General features: G+C 31.9%; 1 long non-coding RNA gene across 1 annotated transcript; it reads left to right on the top strand.

The window, feature by feature from the left end:
• The first annotated feature begins 8,509 nt into the window (after window positions 1–8,509).
• Window positions 8,510–15,307, top strand: LOC129218701 (uncharacterized). Its single transcript, XR_008580364.1, has 3 exons — window positions 8,510–9,606; window positions 12,781–13,005; window positions 15,143–15,307. It is a non-coding gene; the product is annotated as an uncharacterized LOC129218701 (long non-coding RNA).
• Window positions 15,308–15,928: the final 621 nt, after the last annotated feature.

The following is a 15,928-nucleotide window of genomic DNA, read 5'->3' as shown; positions in this document are numbered from 1 at the left end:
CAATTTAAATTAAAAATTAATCAATAAATTTAAATTAAAAAAAATAATAATTAAAAACTAATCAAATTCAAAAAAATAAATAAAAACATTAAAACAATCCCCCCCCAAAAAAAAGAAACTTTTGATTACGCAACTTGCGCCATTATCCCCTCCTGTGGGCACCCCTGATTCGCTTGAAATTTTAAAGATGTTTTACGTCCACATTCAAAGCATATTAGTGTATAATATTTATGTACCTAAAAGTAGACGAAAAGGCCCTAAAGTGATCCTAAAAGAAACATTTAAAAATAAAGTCATGAAAACTTTGTTATGAAACATTGTATGCGGGGGGGGGGGGGGGCGGTGCGCTATTTAATTTCCAGACCCCTCCAAAAGTTTTTTCTGTATCCGCCCCTGTCACAGATGAACCGTTTTCTCTGAGGTTTTAATATTTTGATGCTTGTATAAGAGCAATTATATGCACTACAAGTTGGCATTGATTGTTATAAAAAAAAAAACTATACGCATCCGATTTAAAATCCAACACTGGAAACACATTGAACAATGCAACAATGAACAACAAAAGAGCCCTCGCCAAAAGGCATCTTCGCCAAATATCTGCCAAACTAGCGATAAAGTAGCCACGCTAGGAGCTGAAACCACACCCGAAACCCTCTCCATGAAGGCGGCGAACGGCTTCCCCCGGCTAAGGGGAAGTGAGCTATATCCCTACGCGAGCGGGAAGTTGGGCTGTCTCAATGAATGTATTAAAAATGGATGATAATGTTCAATGTTGGGAGAAATTGTTTCTCAAATGCGAATCTCCTTATTTTGGATATGTTTCATCTTATGACACTGCTAAAAAACTAATTCACACATTTGAGATCGCTACAAACACCAAATATGTTTTTCAATTTAAGAGGTCGACCGTGAAAGATGATACAGGTATGTACAAGTTTATTGTTTATATTAAACGTAAACATTTGTAAAATTCGAATTATAAATATGAAAGTATTATCTAGATAAATATAACTTTCCTTTGGACAGATTAAAAATAGATCTTTTAATTTGAATTTGAATATTTCTTATATACGAAGTAATTAGACATATACAATTTTGTTGGATGTTATAAGAAAACTATTGGAAAAGTGCGAGCCGTAAACTACTGCCCTTTCGTGCTTTAATAGTTTGCTTGTAGTACACTCTCATCAGCTGCTCAGTTGCTAAAGCAATTGTAAATGCACGCTACAATCTACATAGTTTTTTAATACTGCTCTTAAATTGATGAGTGCTGTAAGTTTTTTTTAACTATAAAGTTGAATTTTAGAACTAAACATGTTAGTTTTCAATGCACGAAGAAAATATTTTGATGCGTGAAATAATTGTTTATTTAATGATCAAATTTTACAAACATAAACTTCCTTTTTGTGAAATAGATAGCATTGATGCATCAGGCCATTACATCAGGTATGAAGATGGGAAACTCCAGATGAACCTGCCTAAACTGATTGAATATGATGGTGTTCCTTTCATTTGCAAGAATTCTGAGCTATTTCAGTGTCATCGGAGTGGAGTTTACAATCCAAAAGTATCCAGTAGTGAAGCTGTAAGCATACATTTCTATTTCTAAATTTTTGTGTTTGAAAGATACAGTCGACGCTCATTATAACGACCACACATTATAGAGACCATCCCATTATAACGACCAGTGGTAAAAGTCCCAACTTTGTTCCTATGAACTCTACGTTAATTTGCCTTCGTTATGACGACCGTTCTGTATCGTCTAATCCAATACAACGAACGAATTCAGCGGATGCTATTTCTGGTGTTCTTTCCAATAAAGCAAATTTGTAGCTTGAATTAACTTTGTTTTTTGTTTACGGACATCTGCCTGAAGTTTTCAATGTCAAATCCAACTTTGAGAGGGGGTTGGGGTGGGGGGAGGGAATTACCATTCATCACAGCTAGCACAGAAAAAATAATGGGAGGAAAAATCGAGAAATTTCCAGCTTCTTAAGAAGAGGGAGTTGACAGATGTGTTGCTAGTTTGGTGTTTGAATCTAATGGTTTTTAAGACTTGGGGGTTCTCGAGGGATTTTTAAATGTTTCTTTGAAAAGCAAGAAAAACACAATTTATCACCTATATTTGAAACGGAAAATAATGTTTTGCAAAAATCACGTCTGCAAAAATGGCAAACATCTGTTTCTGGTTTTATCTTTAGAAAATGTAGTGGTAGCAGTAGTAGTAGCAGATTTGTAAGCGTGTAACATTTTCCTCCCTATATTTTCTACTTGAAAATTTGTTTAATATTCTGTCATAGTATTTCGCACACGATTTTTCTAAAAATTCCTATGATAAAAATAATTTGGGCATTTAACTGGAATGTTTGAAAAAGTACCATTTTTTTTTTTTTTTTTTTGGAACAACGGGGCGTGCATGATGATTGGGTATATATTTTTAAATTATACCTCTTATAACGACCACTCGTTACAAAGACCTTTTTCTCTGGAACGGAGATGATCGCTATATCGAGCGTCGACTATATATATTTTCAGTAAAATCCCTCCTGACGTACACTCCTTTTATGCAGACAATTTTAATTCCCGTATTCAAAGGCAAATAACATTATTAAAAGCCTGTCCTGCAGACACCCCCTCATTTGCAGAAAAAAAAAGTTGTCCCGTTAGTATCCGCATTAGAGGAGTTTTACTGTTTCATGTATATTTTTCATTTTAATAATAATTTTTTCTTCATTAAAAGAAGGAGGGGGTGTATAATTAGAAATGGAACAAAGCTTCCGCCAATACAAATTTGTTGCCTATCTTCTTTTTAGGATTATTATTGTATAAAATATTGTGTCTTTAAAGTTATGCTCTATTGTGTACCTTATAATAAAGCATAGCTGGGATTTATATTTATTTTAAAAGTTGGGCGTATTGAATCAAACAGCTCAGTAACTAATAACATATTCTATTTGATGTGGAAATTAATCAAAAAATAAATAGGCTATAGTAAATTTTATTTAGTAAGAAAGTATGTAAATAACTTTAGTTGTTTCAAAATGAAGCTTTTATTCTATAAGTTTTTTTTTTCTTTTTTTTTTATGCATCAATCTGTTGACAAAATGTTACGAATTTTATAGTCATTAATTATAGTTATTAACAATCACCCATGAATGTAAACATGCAAAGAATTATCAAAAATTAATTAAAAGCTGATTTTATATTTATTAATTATAAACCAAAATATGATATAGGTGCCCATTGCTTATGCATTCTATTTAAAGTTATAAAAAGTGTTTCAGATTAGTTGTCGTCGCATGATAAAATGTCTTCTATGTTAACTATCATCCTCTTATGTACAATTGGATCATTTATAACACAATTTTAAAATGTGATACTATGTTCACACATCAGATTTTTCAGTACAAACTCTATTTTGTCCTCATGCTAAATAAATATCCTAATTAGTAAAATAAGATAAAACATTATACAGTACAATTTCAAATGTTCAAGGTTCTACTTAGTTCAAATGCTTCATTTACATTTTAAGTGAAATTTTGTAAAAAAATGTCATTAAAATCTGAAAATTGAAATTTTCTGTAAAACCAACTGCATACAGTAAATAATAAGAATTTATTGAGAAGTTGGTTTCAACAGTACTCCTTAAGTACACAAAACATCGACTGCAATACATAGAATATGAGATGCCTTGAAGATACTAATTTGATATGTAAAATTGACCTTGATTTGCCATGAAGAACGTATTAATATCAATTTTGGAATATCTGATTATAATCAAAAAAGGAGACGTACAACTTTGAGCTGCATCTACAAAATTTAAACCTTCCTACAACTAACAGTTTTTGTTGTAATTCAAGCTATATCTGTACTCACGCACGCACATTAATACATTCGTAAAGGCAAGACTTGTCGATTTACCCAGGCCTCGGGTAAATATGCAAAAATTATTTACCTACCCACTGGGCATTTAGTTAATCCTCTTCACTAGATATGGTTACAATCAAACACTTCAAAATCAGATGTTTGTCATGATTTACAATATGTATACGACCATTTCGTTGAGAATGGCTACCAAAGAATTGAGTCCCAGTCGCCAAAAGAGTCTCAATCATGTGCCTCTTTTTTGTTGAAATACCTAATATTGTACAATGAAAACAAGCTTCTAATCCTTATATGAGTCCTCCTCTTGAGTCTCTAGACAGCATTACCTTGATCTTGTACAAATAGCTTTTTTCCCGCTGTTCATTTCAGATCAAATATTTTTAATTAAAGTAACAAAATCAATGATTCCTGGCATTGCATGTATTTATATTTTTAAATATAGTCGGGGACCACATTTAACATTTGACTCTGCGCCAAATGCGATAAAATCGTAACTTCGGCAGAAAAAATTCTCATTTGGCAAATTTATTGACAAACAAGAAATTCTCCAAAATTACCACAGAAATAAAATCTTCCTCATCCTCAAAAGATAATCAAAATTGAGTTATTACTTCGTTCTCTGATAAAAGACTTCTACAGAAAAAACGCACTAAAATCAGTTGAAGTTATTCTTTGGCCGAGACTTTTGAAATTCAACTAATACTTTTAAAATTTGGCTAATTTACTGGCTAACCATTTGAATAATGCAGCCCCCAATAGCTAATTTTAGGATCGTGATTTTTTATTTATTTATATTTTGGTAAAAGATCCGTTTTTGTGTTTATGGCCTTTTACAATTCCAAACTCCGTAAAAAAAAAAAAAATTGCATCAGGTGACAGAAATTTTCGGAGTAATAAATAAACCAAAGCGTGTATCAATTCGCACATTTGCATTCAGTTAGTTTTAATTGTCTGCATTTGTATTATACAGTAAAACCTGTTTACAACGATACAGTTGGGACCTAAAAAAAATATCGTAATAGATAGGTTATCGTTATAGACAGTTTGATTATTCATGCCGACATTTTGCTGGGACCAAAAAAAAATATTGTTATAGACAGATTATCGTTATACACAGGTTTCACTGTATTTAAACATTTGTAAAATATTTTATTTTCTTGTATGTTTACACCTTTAAATTAAAAAGATATATCCAGTAAAACTTTGTTGTTTTTGTAGCGTATCATAATTTTTTAATTTATTGTTAATATTACTAATTACAAATATAATATTTATTTTGTGCTGCATGAATAGGTTTTTTAAAAATGGCTACCCAACGTGCAAAAGTGGCTAGCATTTTTTTCGCCTTTGGTTGACAGTGACTACCCTTCAGAATTCCTGGTCTAGAGCTGTAATATCAGCAAAACCTACTAATAAGAGTACCATTTCATTGTAAATGAAAGTCTGTCTTAAATTGCAAATAAATGCGTTCCAATAGAAAAACAGAAAAAATTTCATGTAAACATGGTATTGGTGAAGTAAACCATTAAGTTTTATTTCTTTTTAACTTTCAGGTTGATCATGAATACTTAAAGAGTAGCTGCAGGAACATTCCTCAGACAAGCAAGAAGAAAGACTGCAAAGCACGAATTCTTGTGAGAGAGATAATTAGGTTTCCAGGATATAAAATTGAGAGAAACACAGAAGCTTTTAGAAAGGCTCACGCACTCTTAGGGCCGATTTAAAATTAAACCCACAAAACGTTGAATCTGAAACACGCTACTATATGTATCTTCCACAGTTGTCGGAACATAATCATGGAAATACTGATTCTGAGAACTATGTTTTGCTTATGGATAAGCGTTTAAAGGAGAAAATTCATCAACTAGTAGGTGAGGGTATCGATTCCACATATGAAGTAAAACGATACCTTACTCAATTTGTGAACTCTAACAAAAGCATTTGGTTTCCAGATGGAGTATATCCATCTAATTCAAACAAAAGATTCTTCCCTTCAAATGATGCAATACGCAGTCAGGTTAATGTTGCAATAAAAAGACATCAATATTCAAAGATAGATCAAGAAAACTTACAATTAATGTTTCAAAACTGGAACTCTCAAGACAGGCATTTATTCCAGCCTTACATAAAAGAAACTTCCCAACAATTCCTTTTTGTGTTTCAGTCTGCATCTCAAACACATCTTATGCAGCGGTATGGGAATGAGGCATGTCTATTAGATGCCACGTACAAAGCATCAAACCATGCCTTACCATTTTTTTTTGTTGCAGTTAAAACAAATGTTGATTATCAACTTGTTGCTCTTTTCGTCACCATGAGTGAGTGAAACATCAGAAGCAATCAAAGCAGCATTGCAAACGCTAAAGAATTGGAATCCTCAGTGGGAACCCAAATATTTTATGACCGACTACTCTGAGGCGGAAATGAATGCAATATGTAATGTATTTCCTAATACAGATTCATTTCTTTGTGATTTCCACAAAGAAGAAAGTTGGGAAAGATGGTTGAGGGCAAAAGACAATGGAGTTACTGCTTATAAAGCTTCAATTTTAAGTATGTTAAGGGCAATCTCTCATTCGGAATCTGAAGCAGAGTTTCTTTCACACGTCGAAACTTTCAAAAATAGTGAAGAATGGAAAGACAGCATTAAACTACAAAATTATTACCTCAATACATGGGAACCAGTAGTTGAAAAATGGGTTTGGTGCTTTAGAAGTGCAGACTTCTTAATTAATATAAAAACAAATAATGGATTGGAAAGTATGAATAGTGATTTAAAAAATGGCTATTTATCTAGACACAAAAATAAATCAATAAGTAATGTCATTAAAGTTATATGCTCAAGTTTTTTTTTTTTTTTGATAAATTTCAAAGGTACTTAGATAAAAATATTAAAAGCCACAATTCTGTTAAATGTTATTCAAATAAAATTCCAAAGTTTCTCCAAAATCGTCCTCACAACTTCATTGTACACTGTCTACAAAGGATGGAAAGAAGTGAAGCTATTACCAATGTTTGTCCCGGGGAGGAAAAGGACCATCTTGCAAAAAGTGAAACGACAGATCAATTTTACAAGATATCATTTCCAAGGAATGGTGACGGTGTACCAGCATGCGAATGTTTTGACTGGAAGAAGTATAGGTGGCCGTGCAAACACATGTTTGCTGTTTTAAAAGCAATAGGCAAAACATGGGAGGAAGTTGCTCCTTCCTATTTTAATTCATATTTTCCTATAGTTTCATAGAAGTCATCTTAGTCATCTAATGTAATATTTTCATTTTCAAATTTTATGACTTCTATAAGCAATTTGTAAATCACATCTTTATGAAAAATAAATAAATATGCAAAAATACTACATTAAAATTTCAAAATGAAAAGCTGTAATTTAATAGTAAAATACACTAAAACATTGATTTACTTTGTAAATCTTACTTGGTCGACCTACTAAATTTGAAAAAAAAAAAAAGTGAGCTGTTGACATTTGTTTCCTTTCAGTCTTCCTCAAACTGTTCGATTTCAAGAATAATTGTATGTCTTTCTTAGTTTCAATGTCCTTTTTATGCTCAGTGATGTCTTTTTACAGGCAAATGTTTTTTCCTACAAATAATTATTTCTTCCAGATAATATTACTTTTCAAATGACAACCTAAGAATTTCTCTTAACCTTCAAATTTTATGAACTCTGTTAATTAATCTGTAAATTACCTCTATATAAAAATTAAATAGCAAAATATACAAAACTGCTACGTTACATTTATTTATTTAAAAAAAGTGTTTAATTTAACAATAAAATATGCCAAATCTCAACCTGTTTATTTTTCTTTCCCAGCTGCGATCAACTCAGTTGAGACAGAATTCTCCCCCCCCCCCCACTTTGCCCTTGTGGCGAAGCTAATAGTTCTTGATCAAAGTATTTTAAAAGACTGTCATAGAGGAAGGTTATGTAGGAGTGATGAAGGAGTTTGAAGGGGCCCTTCAAAACAATTTCCTAAATGAAGAAGTTTTGAAGGAGCGTATAAACCATGGTCTACCGGTAGCTGTTCACGCAAGTTAAGAAGAGATTTTTATGTAGATCTTCTCGATTACCTTTCAAATTAAATTATTGTAGTAAAAATGCCATCAAATAGGCAAATTTTAAGCGTTTTTTTATTTTTTACAATGACAAAAAAAGCAAGAAGTACAGCATTATTGCTTCAAGAATTTCTGTTTCCTGGCAAAAACTCACCAATTCCTACTAGAAGGATGGACACTGAATTGATAAGTTAGCCTAACTCTATAATGCATGAAATAATTACAGATTTTTTTTTTTCAATAATTTCAGGTTAAAAAAAGGAGGAGAAAAGATCTTTTTGAGGGGAGAGATTTGAAAATACGGATTATTTCTTTGACAGTGCATGTGCATATGCTTTGAAAGACATCAAAAATGAAAAGAATAGGAAATTCTGAATTCTTCAGTGCAAAAAAGGACGCCCGGGCTCCAAAAGGGAGTTGTTCAAACGAAAAGAACTTATGAAGAAATGGAATAACAATGTCTCATCAAAAGCTTATGATTTAGCTTCTAGTTTCAAACATCTCAAACAACGATGGTTTTGACAACAGTGACAGAGAACCAGGACAAAATTTGACAAATAAGATATATATCTGGTAACTATGGAAGTACTTGATGATATATTCTCAACCATGCTCGAATTTCTTGAACAACAACTTTCTATTCAGAAACAACAGCGTGATGATCATCAAGATTTTTTAGAATTAGCCATAACAATCTTAACGGGATTCTAAGGAATGGGATATCATTTCGTAAGCCAGGAACTATAAAGTCATGCTAGGTGGATGTCAAAGACTCTTTACGTATTCAAGATTTAACTACTTTAGGGTCAATTTCAGTTATCTAAAAGGGAGAGGAATTCTTTAAGAACATCATGTATTTTTCTTGGACTCGAGTCTACATTCGAACCTGCTTTCTCTCCCCAAAAGCCGTAAAAGCTCTCTATCCAGATTTTCTATTCATGGGTCACATGATCAATTATCAGGATATTGATACAGAAATCAGAAAGTTACTCTCAAAAAAATTTTAAGCCATGGCTTAAATTTGGTTCACGAAACTATGACTCTTTCCTTATTAGATGATATTATTCCAACTAGGGTTAAGAGAATTATGACGCAAATTATGCTAGAAGCTGATAAATATTTTGAAATACCTGTTACAAAATATTTCTTTACCCGACAATCAGCTCTGATTTCTTTAACAAAGGCTTCAACTTGGAAGGATGATTTTAGATATTATATTATTAATGGAAAAACTTGACAAAACAATTTTTGTGAATGATGCTGCAGAAAGAGGTGTAAAATTGATTCAGAAACACAATAATATTTTCACAGAAGATGAAAGAGAGGAAAAAAAATTGCTTCACACATCATTGCTGAAGACCATAAAAATTGCACTTCTGATACTAAATCCTGACTTAAGAAAGAATAATGTTCAACATTGGTTTATTCTACTATGTTTTGATTCTATAAAAATTATTAGTCCTAATAAAATGTATTTATTCTCTAGAAATTGTTGTGATGTTAAAGAAAAATGCAGTTTAATTTTTTTTTTTTTTACTATATTTCTAGGACTGACTGAACTACAAGGCATTTGAGGTACCCCTAGAAATTGTCCAATTGAAGGGAAATTTTGCACAGGCTGTTCTTTTGTCCATTGGAACAAAATAAGAGAGTGGGTATCAATGCAATTTTAACTTCTGAAAAATGTCCTATAGCTAAGGGCCACTCAAGTGCATATATTTAATGATCAATGTCTTGTTCGTTAATGTATGAGTGAAAAAAGAATTTTCATTAAAACTTCATATAAAACTTATGTGCAAAAACTATTTTAAAAAATCAGAATTTTCTTTGCACACTTTACTTTACACATTTAGTAACATTCTTTTGAGTTTTAATGGAACTGAAATTAGTTATCTTGGTACTGTTGTGAATTTCCTTTCATAACTCTACTAACTGTTACATAAGAAAGTTTTTATGTAAAGCGTTATTTGCAAATTTTTTTTAAGTGAAATATTTCGTAAGTGAACATTTTGAAGAAAAATATTATCAAATACTCATTAATTAAAACTAATTAATATTTATATTTATGCATCACGAATATTGCAGTAAATACGAATTGATTAGATTACACTTTAGTTTTAGCATACTTTTGGGCAGTTTAAGACACTTTTGGACAGTTTTAAGCAGTTTTGGACAGTAAAAACCACTTGTCCTGTCCTAAACCAGTTTTGGACAGTCCAAAACCCAACCCTGATTGCAACACATACATACAGTCGGATCCCTCAACAACGCCATCCGACTTTCGCGAAATGACTGTAAGGCGAGTTTTTTCCTAAGTAATGAATTTTTTTATTGCTGACGCAAATTGCTTGCCTGCAACATGAAATTTTTTGGAAAGGAGCTGCGTAGGCTTCGTTGACACTAAATATTGGTTTTGTGAATGGACTTTCATCCCTTTAACATCACTGAAATCAGAAGTTCACACACTGTATTAGTCTAAACCTAAGCAATGCTTTGCTTTAGTTTATACAAATAACCAGGGCCGGATTTAGACTTAGCAGGGCCCTAAGCTGTTTCAGGTATGGGGCCACCTGTTGTAGTTTGGAAAATGTTTCTCTCAGTGGTGTAAGATGCAATTTTTTCATTTTTTTCTCTTTTACTATGTTTGTCTCTTTCATCTGCTACATACAGCAATACTTTTGCTTTTTTGATTGCTTTTTCCCTGGTGTCCTTTTGGGATTGGCCTTAAGAGGGGGAATGATTTCAAGAGCTGGAGACCCAGGACTCCCCTTTAAGTTGAGTATAGAATATCCCCAATTGTAGGGGGTGCGGGTGTTTCTCCCCTGGAGGAAAGCTTGAAAAATAGATATTAAGTTCTGCATTTTGAAGCCTTATAAGATGTAGTTGGAACTACAAAAATATCAGGACAGAAATAGGCAAACAAAACTTTTTTAAAGTTATATACTTTAATTAAGATAATACGCAAATTAAGATAATGTACAGTAGAAATTGTTTTTGATTTGACGAATCAATGACAGAAGTTGACAGAGAAAAAGAGTGTGGGAAGAGAAAAGACAATGCATTGGCTTTCGATACAATTAGTTTTTAATTATCATTCCAACCCACCAACAAATACAACGAGTTAAATATAAAATGATCAATTGTAAAAAATGCTTTAAAACATATGGTGTACAGATTTAGAAAATAGGTAACAAGACAGTAACATACTGCCTATTTGAACAATTCCTAATGTATGCACTTGATAAGAAATAAAATTGGAGCCCAACTTTGCTTCAGATTTTCAAAGACTTACTAATTATTTTCAAGAACTCCAAAGCAATTAAAATTCTTTAACTCACTTCATTTGTACTTTTCTGTCTGATATTTTAGCACTTGATCCTAAATTTTTAAACTCCTGTTCTAACTTTGTAAGAAACAGCTATTTTAAATGTAAAAGAAAAAAAAACTATAGATTTCTCATTACAACAACTTCTCTTCAGTTGCAAGTGGGACAGAAAACAAAGAGGAATAGAAGTAGAGTGTAATTTTATTTTTGGGCTAAACAGATTGACAATACGCAGAAGTAAAATAAAAGCAAGCAACACCAAAAGAATTTCCAAAATTCTGCATTCGGAGTTATATAAATAGCAAGATATGAAACATGTGAGTCACAAAAATATTTAATATGTTTCAGAAACATAAGAACCATGGTTTTTACATTTTTTGTGCAGGATAAAGCAAGGAGCTGAATTTGACATATATTGGCATTCCTTCTCCATACTCCCTCCCATTTGTTGTTTGTAGCTACACTTTTAAGAGTTTTCAAGTACTAGAAAATAAAATTTATTTTTCAAGTACTTTATTTTTGGAACGAATCATACAAATTTCCGGAAGTTGGGGGCCCCTAGCAAAGCGGGGGCCCTAAGCTATAGCTTGCTTAGCTTGTAAGTAAATCCAGTCCTGCAAATAACCGCTCTGATTCTTAATGGTTTTTTTTTCATTCTTCATATGAACGTTGATAAGATAGAATGGCTCCCAAACACGCTTTTTCATCTAAAGTTGGCGAAAATGGAAAGAAAATTAGAAAGCTTCTAACCATTAAAGAAAATGTCAAGATTCTCAATATGCTTGAACAATTAATAAGTGGATTGAAAGTAGTACAGCAATCAGGTATGAGTGTATCTTTGATACGTGCAATTAAAATTCAAGAAAAGGAAATCCATAAAAATTCAAAACTTAGTTTTGATACTGAAACTCGCAGAGTAATGTCTGAGCAAAATACAAACATCATAAGAATAGAAACTGCTCTTTCATTGTGACTTAAAGAGACCAGAAAGAGGGGTGTTCCCACACTTTCACAAACCATCATCTTCATCCTTTTAAAAATTATAATTACGTTTATGATATCTACTGTTCAGTGCTAATATAATGTAGTATGGTTTGTACGGTACTTAATGTAAGTACCGTACTGTTTTAATTCATGTCTCTCATTGTTCATTGATTTTGTGCTTTGTAGTAGTAATTTATGTTAAATTGTAACGCTTTAATGCTTAATTATTTAACGCTTTTTTAACGCTAAAATGCGGAAAAAAATCATTTCTTTATAACAGATACGGTAATATATATAGTTAAGAAATGTTTTTAGACAATTTAAGGGGCGTTAACACTTGTCTGAAGTAATTAGGTATTCTTACAAAAAATTTCTAAACGTGCGTTGTTCCACAACGCGAAATTTCGACTTGTGCGAGGGGTCTTGGAACGCATCCCTCGCATAAATTGGGATCCGACTGTATTTTTATTATAACTTGATGCCTTTTTAAAAAGAATTTATTTTCCTTTTAATTAGTTTATAGTTCTGCAAGAGATTTTGAATCTTTTGGCCAAGCTTAAAAAGACAGTAAAAAGCTGAAAAGAGAAGCGAAGTTGCTACAGGAAAAGTTGGAGATGAATGTGATGTCCATGAAAGCTCTCAAGTTGCAGCTGCAATTGGCGATATTAATGCTGCAGAACATGAATTTGTTTTGTGTCTGTCAAGCATTAATGGTTTGATGCAGTTAAAAGTGATGCATTCGTAAGTATAGCAAAATTCCTGAAATTGGTACCTTTTAATTTTGTAACTTACCTTTTCTAAAAGTTGTGTACTAGTAAGTAGCTAAAAATTCCCCAAACTTTTTACTGACGAGAGTTTATTCTAGGAATGCACCAATTTGTTGGTAATTAGTCGTACTGCCGATTTTAATGGGCAGAAAAATTATTTTTTGAATAAAATTATATATTAAGTATGCCTAGAACAAGAAACTATGGGTGAATTTATTATACATAAGTAAGTATTTTTTTTTTTTTTATTGTTTAAGAACCAAAGTAGGTGGTTATATGCAGCCTGACTCAGTTCCCCTCGCTTCCTCTCAAACTTTTGAGGGAATACTCCTATTTGAGCAAAAAAAAAAAAAATGTTTTTCAGGTATTGTACTCTCTTTTTATACACATAACTACAACATTTTACAATTTGCTTTAAAAATTACCACCCTTTAATTGAGCAAAAATGATATTATTGTGTAATATGTTTTTGTTTTTAATGCAGGTATTTTTTTTTTCAACTCAGAGAGCAGTAAAAGCCATTATGATTATAATTAATCAGCTAATGGTTAATTGGCCAATTTGCTTATCAGTGCATCCCTAGTTTATACACTGTAATGAACTATTTGATGGCCAAAATAGCAATAAAACTTGCTTGAGCATGTTTTCAAAGTCACAAGGAATCTCTTTTTCAATAGAAACACATGTGAGCTTATGAATGAAGAGAAATTCCACAAAAATAGATTATGCATATTTACGAAAGTCACTGAACTGAAAGTTCTAGTAAAACATATCTTCATTTGTGACCCACCATGTTATCCTAATTGAAAATTAATAATATATGCCTATTTACTGATTGAGAAAATTAGGATCATTCAAAAAAAGATTTAGAACTTTTTTTGAAAAATGTGAAAGCCCATACAAATTTTTGAAAAAAAAAAAGTATGTATTATGAAGTAGATTTATTGCATACCAAAATATATATAATGAATTGTTGACAAAATGTATAATATACTCTTACTCACCAATAAAAGGTTTCTAAAAAACTTTTACTTTTGTTGGAGTCATATTTTTTATTTATAAGTTTTAAAAGGGGCTCTCATTGGCCTTAAAAGAACTTCAGTTGCAAAAGTTTTCAAAATCTATTCAGGCAGTCAGGGCCGGATTTGGAAATGTGGAGGCCCTGGGGCAATGAAGGAGTGGAAGCCTCTAATCAGGGTTCCAAAAGATCATCATATTTTTGAAAATATTAGATACTTTGATATATATATCCGAATATTTTGATATATATATGTATATATCCGATATTTTCAACCCTTGAAAGTTAGGATATTTTGTAAAAATTTTATTGTGGGGGCCCCTTTGTTGTGGAGGTCCTGGGGAAGTAGCCCCGCCTGCCCTCCCTTAAATCTGGCCTTGCAGGCAGCATCCTTTACCTAGGAAAATAATCCATCTACTAGACCTTCACTCACATAACTGGTTCCTTCATTTAACCAGTTACTATTTTCCTTGTTTGGCAACTGTTTTGCAGACTTTTTTATTTAAAATTCTACTTAAACCACTATTTTTAGACCATAACTTAGTGGCAGCCCTGTTCTGTTTATAACGGCAGCATCAAAAACTTGGCAATCTGATCTTTATCAATGGAACAATGATATGATGAAAAAGGATGGCTTATAAAAATTGTTTTTGGTTGAGACATTTTTTTTTTTAAATTCTGGTTCATATTTGATCTACCATCGTAAAAATCGTATTGAAGAAGGGCTTGATTTGGAAAACGTTCAGTTAGGCCTTAATCATCGATGAAACAATTTTATGATCTTAAATCATCTCTTGAGAATTTCCCAGCCAGGGATTTTACCTGGGTGGGAAGGCCGAAGGACCTATGTTTTGGTCATGTTTTTGACTACTATATTAGAATTGGTAATATATGTTATAACGAAGGGCTCTGGGGACTCGAAACTCTCTTTGCTGCCCCACTACTTAAGTCATATTAATAAATTTTGTTATACATAATTTGTATCTTTTGTTATGTGTAATATATAATTCTTATTATGCATTTATTTAGCCTATTTCACTGTGTAAATTAATGTGTAAATATATCTTAAGTGACTAATTTTTTTTTTCTTTAGCTAGTGTAAAAATTAAGTACTTACAAGCAGAGACTAATGCCATTAGCCATTAAGTCAGTAAAGTGCTAGATGGTGTTGCTGATTGGAACTTGCATCTTTCTAGAAAAATCGAAAAAGGATACTAGACTTGCAAATCCGAACAAGAAGAAAATGTATAAATGTAAAAAAAATAATGCATAAAACTTTTTTATTCATAATAAATTTGTAAATATATAAATTGCTCCAAAATATTCATTTCGAAGAAAAAAAAAGAAAACAAAGAATTTCAAACTTCCTAAAATAATAGTATCTGCTTACCGTTGGAAGCTCCCTATTAGCCATTAGAAAAGTTTTTATGACCTTGTAGCACATGAATGCTATATGTTTACTATTTTTTGTTTTAATGGCTTTACTTTTATCATTCAGAGAAAACATTCTTACAGAATTAAACTATGAATGAGTAGAATAGGATGTTCGCATCTGATACTTAATCTTAATACAGTCAGGGCCTGATTTAAGCGTAAGCATGAGAAGCACAGGCTTTGGGGCCCCCAAAAATTATTTTAAAAAATTTTCATAATAAATGTTTAAATTTGTATTGCACTACAAAATTTTTCTAAATACTTTTATTCAAGTGTAAGTTTAAAAATTAACTTGTCATTGCTGGCTCTGTTTTAACAAGGTTTATGAGTTCAGTGGAAACCTAACTCTCTCTCGTGGAGTGATAAAACTATCTGGAGTGATGTTTAGCGTAGAATGAGACCACTCAGATGTAACTCCGTGTTGGTATGGAACTCGCTATTACTG

Source organism: Uloborus diversus, chromosome 3 (genome assembly GCF_026930045.1).
Source record: "Uloborus diversus isolate 005 chromosome 3, Udiv.v.3.1, whole genome shotgun sequence".
Lineage (NCBI taxonomy): Eukaryota > Metazoa > Arthropoda > Arachnida > Araneae > Uloboridae > Uloborus > Uloborus diversus.
The sequence above is the reverse complement of the archived record's forward strand: the minus strand, read 5'-3'. Positions and strand labels throughout refer to the sequence as shown.